Source organism: Sciurus carolinensis, chromosome 2 (genome assembly GCF_902686445.1).
Source record: "Sciurus carolinensis chromosome 2, mSciCar1.2, whole genome shotgun sequence".
Lineage (NCBI taxonomy): Eukaryota > Metazoa > Chordata > Mammalia > Rodentia > Sciuridae > Sciurus > Sciurus carolinensis.
Genome location: NC_062214.1, coordinates 117,837,396 through 117,843,395, shown reverse-complemented (window position 1 = coordinate 117,843,395; position 6,000 = coordinate 117,837,396).

Here is a 6,000-nt window from a genome sequence, read left to right as displayed (position 1 = left end):
ATCTGTGTTCAGAGAGGCTGACTTGCAAATAGACCATCTTATCTTACTGGACCATCTTCCCATTGAGAAGGAGAATGAGTCAGTGTCTGTACAGCTCCAAGGAAATGTGAGGTGACAGTTTGGGGCTATTGGTCCAGGAGGCTGGGGGCATCCCAGGCTGGCATAAGAGTCACTGATGGCCCTAAGAAGGAGCCTCCAGCCTAATGTTCTAGAATAGTGTTTCTGAAACTTCTCTTCATTGTTCTTTTCCTTTAGATATTATTCCCCTAATTATCTTCCTCTTGTGAAATGTTATCTTTTTTTTTATGTACTGTTTGCTTATTCCTGCTTTATACATTAAAAGAAAAAGATTGCAATCCCTCTCTGAGAACCAACTTGAATGAATGAGATTTCTGAAGTCCATTTTAGGTATTCTGCTCTTCTACAGCTGACCTGAAGGAGCTAACTGCTGCACTACAAAAAGCCACTTTGTGCTTTCAGTTGTACTTCCAGTGATTCCTTCTAGAAAAAATAGTCTTGGAACTAACCTCCCAGCTTGTCTCTCTGTGCCTCCAGGCCTGCCCTTTCAGTCTGTTTTCTATAAAGCAGTAGTTCAGATGACCTTTTTAAAATGTAATCAGATCTTTTCTCTTCCCTGTGTTAAAACTCTCCAGGAGCTTCTCACTGGACTTGGGACAAAATTTAGATTTATGTCATGGGCCCTAAAGTTTACCTGATCTGGCTTCTGCCAGTCACTCCAAACTTATCCATTACCATTCTGTGTGCAAGGGAGGGTGTTCTCATGGGCAGAACAAACACATTGAATAGAAAGCATGGGTGTTTGCAGTGAGCAGCTCTCTGTGCGGTGGTGATGTAGAGAGGATGTAGGTGGGTACCAACAGTGGTAGCCTCAAATCAGAGTGTAGAAGAGGGAATTTGTCCTCTCTGGGAAGTGAGGAGAGACATCTCTGAAAAAGTGTCTGTTGATAAAACTCTGATATAAAAAACATTTAGGAATGAAATTTTGTGAAATATACAAAAAATATTTGGGAGAGGAAGTATGTGAAAGAGCAATGGCAGGGCTGGGGAGATAGCTCAGTTGGTAGAGTGCTTGCCTTGCAAGCACAAGGCCCTGGGTTCGATCCCCAGCACCGCAAAAAAAAAAAAAAAAAAAAAAAAAAAAAAAAAAAAAAAAGAGCAATGGCAATCATATTTTTTGCAGAGGGAGTGGCACGTGTAGAACCCCCACACCAGGAAGTTGTGACTCGCACCTGAGCCATCAAAAGGCAACTAACTGTTCCTGGAGGGTGAGGCAAAATGAAGCTGGAAAAATAGATAAGGGCCTGACCACACAGGGTCTTTCAGGATTTTAAGAGCTGATGTCTGTCTGAAGAGCAAGAGAGACACGGAAAGGTTTTGACTGTGTGACTGAGCAGGTGACGTGATGAGATTCTTGTTTTGAAAAGATTGTTCTTCTTACAATGGGAACAAGTAAATGAACATCTGCAAGTTTGGAGGCCCTGCAGTGGCGGGTGGTCACTGGTGCTGGTTTGCCTTGACTTTGTTACTTTTAGCACAGGAAGTTTTGCATTCTGGAAACCCTTCCATCAGGCAAACCAGCACAGTTGGTCACTGTGTGCTATGCAGCGTGCAGGTGAGAGGTTATGATTCTCTCAGGGAAAAATGCAAAATCTTCTCTTCCCTAGTCTCACTCAGGAAGAGTCAGAATCATGATTCCCTTTGAAATGACTTCCCCATGTATACAAGCAATAGGCAACCCCAAAACATTCCCCTATCCCCATGTGCAAATTGCTTCAGGTAAGCCTTGATTATTCTTTCTACACAGGCCTGGTGGCATCACGATTTTGACATCTCAACGCCCGAAGCTCGCCCAAGCGGAGGCCAGTCTAGGTAAGAGGTGAACCAAATTATGGTTGGTTCCTTCTGCTCACGGTCAGGCTGCTTTCTGGCCCCGGACGTCTCTACCATATCTTTCTCCCCAGCTTCCAGTTCTAGCCTTGTTTTCTCTCTCACATTTTTATACCTCCAGTTCCACTAAAGCTTGCTCTTTGACCATGTCGTGTTTGAGAGCACACTCAAAATTCACAGTAGCCCCCTACATGAAGTAGATATTTCACCTCCTAGATTCCAAAGCTGCTTCTCCCATCTACAAACTTAACTAACTCTTCTTACTTTTTTTCTGGTTACCCAAGGCAATCAAAAAGAACTGAGGGAGGAAAACCGCTGCTCCTACTCCTACCATGACTGTGTTCACTGCAGGCCACGCACTCTTAAAAGCATTACATCTATATATTAATAAGTGAATCCCTCATTGGACAGATTTTTACTGAGCACCCACAATTTTCTAGTTAATCTCTAACACAGGACAGTACTCTAGAAAAACTCTTTTCCTGATGATTACAATTCTAGTGTGGGAAGAGACAGAGACCTATAGATATATGATGTGACAGATGACAAGTTCCATGGAGCCAGATACATCAGGGTAAGGGCCTTGAGAGTGATGTTGGTCAGGGGCATTGTTTCATGACAGGTGACCAAGGAAGTCTTTCGAATGACGCATCATTTCAGCAGATATCTGCAGGTAACCTGAGACTGAGTCATAAAGATTCTGGGGCACTTCAGGAAAAGGGAACTGCAAAAATATATTTTAAAATTTATCTTGAAATCATAACTTTCAATTTTTGCTCAGGGACAGGTCAAGTTTTGAAAAATTCATCCCCCCACCCCTGTTTAGTATCTGAGAACATTTTTTAAAAAAACTTTTTTCTTCACTTTTCACATTCTATACTGACATTTTAATTTGATTGTTAGTGGAACTTTGGTTATCAATCTCATCTTTGATTCTTGAACCTAAATTTTTTGTATTTTTTTTCTTGATACATGTTCTAGTGATGGAAAGCTGATTTTGTTCCTGATAATGATTTTATCATCTATTTTAATTGTTGAGGTTTTTGGAAAGTAAGGCTCAAGTTTTCATTATCATTAATCATTCATGATAATCACAATTAATATCATGCTTGAATTTTCAAGCAGAGGCACAGGTTGAATTTATATCTTCAGATATTGATATTTTAATCCACTGTTTATATCTGTTGTCTTTAAAGGGTGCACAATAGGAAACACAAAGATTGCAGTAATGACATTCCCTCCCTTTAGGGAACTTTTGATCAGATAGGAAAAATATTCTATGAAAAGTTCACTGGCAATAAGCGGTAGAGTGCATTGGGATTTCATTCCTGGATAATGAAGGTCTAGAGCACATAATAATACTTGGAATTATTTATATAGCCCCTACCGTGTACAAGATATTATGTTCTAGTTATGAATAGAGCTATCAGGCATTATTTACTATATTTTAGGGATGAGAAATTGAAACACACAAAAAATTATGAAGCTGTCTTAGGTTAGCATGCCAAGTGGAAGAGCTGGGATTTGAACTTAGGGAGTTACAGGTCCTAAAACTGCACTGAGGGGTGGGAGGGAGGATACTCCGGACCTTTACACTGTGAGGCATGGACCCCTAAGTCTGATTTCATGGTCATGATTGTGACAGAGATGGCCAAATGGGTTGGAGACCCAGAAAGGTATATGGAAACATCATAAATTGATTTAGGCTAGCAGATAAAATCCCTACAAGGCCTCAAATTGGGGATTTTTCCCTTATATGTGGTCCAGGAAGGAGTGGTTACTGGCACTGCTTCAGATGGTACATGTTAAGTGTCACAGTGTTTGGACCAAAGCAGGAGGAGGAGCCTGAGAAATATTGGTGTGGAGAGGTGACTGTGACCTGGGTCTCACTTGAATTAGCAATGATGGTTTAAAAATAAAGGTAGAAATAATATGACTTGATTAATTTATTCATTTTTTACCCATGTAAATTTTATATAAAGTGCCATTACTTATTTTCAATACTTCATTTGGTGCTCTTCTAGTTCTGGTGTTCCTAATGAAGGTTTGGCTTTATTTCCTCTATATATCTAAATTTGTTATAGCATTTAATTTGCCTGCTTCTGCCCTTACTATCTTGTGGTGTCTTTTGACTCCAGAAGTCTGGGTTCTGATCCCATGTTCCCTGAATTTACTGTCTATCTAGAAAGGTGATTTGTTGAGTGGTCTCTGCTCTCTGAAGGTGGGGTGGTTGTTATGGAATTGTATTGTAAATAGAGTAAAAGGCTATTTTACAGATGAGGACACTGAGGTGAAGAGAGGTTAGTGATTAGCAAAGCCAGACTTGAGTCCAAGGCTTCTGACTCCAAATATGTTGCTTTTTCCTCAGTCTGGGCTGAATGGACACTATATCATGTGAAGACTGATAAGTTCCAGACTAGTTGTACTTGGGTCAAGGCTCCATATTTTATAACTTAAGGAAGAGGAATTAGATAAGGAGAGGGTCTGTCTTCTAAATGAGACCGAGGCCCCAGTCAGTCCTGTAAAGGATCTTGAGAACCTCACTCTGGGTCAGAACACCTAGGTTCCAATCCCAGTTCAGCCATTGCTACCTGTGACACCATAGATAAGGTCCTTTCCCTCTCTATGCCTCGTTTTCTTCCTTGTAAAATGGGGACAATAATATTACCTACCTCATGGAATTTTTTATGAAAATTGTGTTAAAATATGTAAAACACTCAGAAGAGTGACCAGTATACATGGCAAGTGATCAATAAGTGATAGTAATTATTTTAACTACTTAAAGACAAAGTGTTTCTTTATCTTTGCTTAAGAACCAAGGCTTAGAAACACTCTTGGTATTGCTAAGTAGTATCTTGGTTGCGGCAGCAGTGGAAGGACCTCATCAGTGCTGGGAAGGCCCTCTGACCTTGTCAGTGCCTCTTTGGTTTAAGTGAAGCTAGAATTTCTTTCATTAATTGACTTCGCAGCCTATCATTCTTCATTGACAGCATGACCTTGAAAATGAGAATATCATATGATGGCTAATATGTTTAGTCAAAAACTGAATGACTTATAACTGGTCATATTTTGAGAGTGAATTTTCTTAGGGACAGAAAAGAGAAAGTATTATAACTGAGGAAAGGAAACAGGACAAGGTTGGTTAGAGATGTTTCAAGACAGAGTATCCACCTAGTTTTAGTGCAGAGGAAAATGCCTGACACATAGCAGGCATGCCATGAGTAACTTCTAAAAGGAAAACATACCATTTGTTCTGGTATTCCTCCAACTGGCTCTTTATTTCAAACCTCCCTCAGTGAAGTCTGTGTGTCTCACATTTTTACATGCTAATCTTGATAGAATTTTCACATAAAATTGCTTATTTAAATAAGGTAATGTATATGAGATTCCTTCAAAAACTGTAAGGCACTGTGGAATTTTGAGGCATTGTAACCAGTGGTGATAATCAGTTCAACTCTGATAGTAGTAAATATTTCAACTCATTTGAGAGGATTCATATATGGGTGAAAATTTCTTACACGACTTTTTACGTTCATGTGAAAAATTCCAAGTGTGTGTGTTAGAGGGGTGCTGTGGTATTTTCAGGGTTTCTATGCTTTGATGTGTACTAAATTTTTGCTGTGCTATTCACCTAGCAGTTGCCAGAGCAAGGACTTTGTATTCTGTTTGATTTCTAAAGACACTTCTTGTTTTAGTCAGCTATTTTGCTGCTGTGACCAAAAGACCTGACAAGAACAATTAGTGAAGGAAAAGTTTATTTGGAGGCTCATGGTTTCAGAGGTCTTAGTCCATAGATAACCAACTCTGTTCCATGGGGCCTGAGATGAGGCATAACATGATGGTGGAAAGGTGTAGTAGAGGAAGGCAGCTCAGGACATGAAACCAAGAAGCTGAGAGAGACTCCCATGACCACTGATAAAATGTAAACTCCAAGGGCATGCCCCCAGTGTCCCATCTTCTGCAGCCATACTCTACCTGCCTACAGTTGCCCCCCAGTTAATCCCTATCAGGGGATTAATGCTCTGATTAGGTTAAGGCTCTCATAACCCAATCATTTCATCTTAAACTTCCTTGCATTGTCTCACCTGAGCT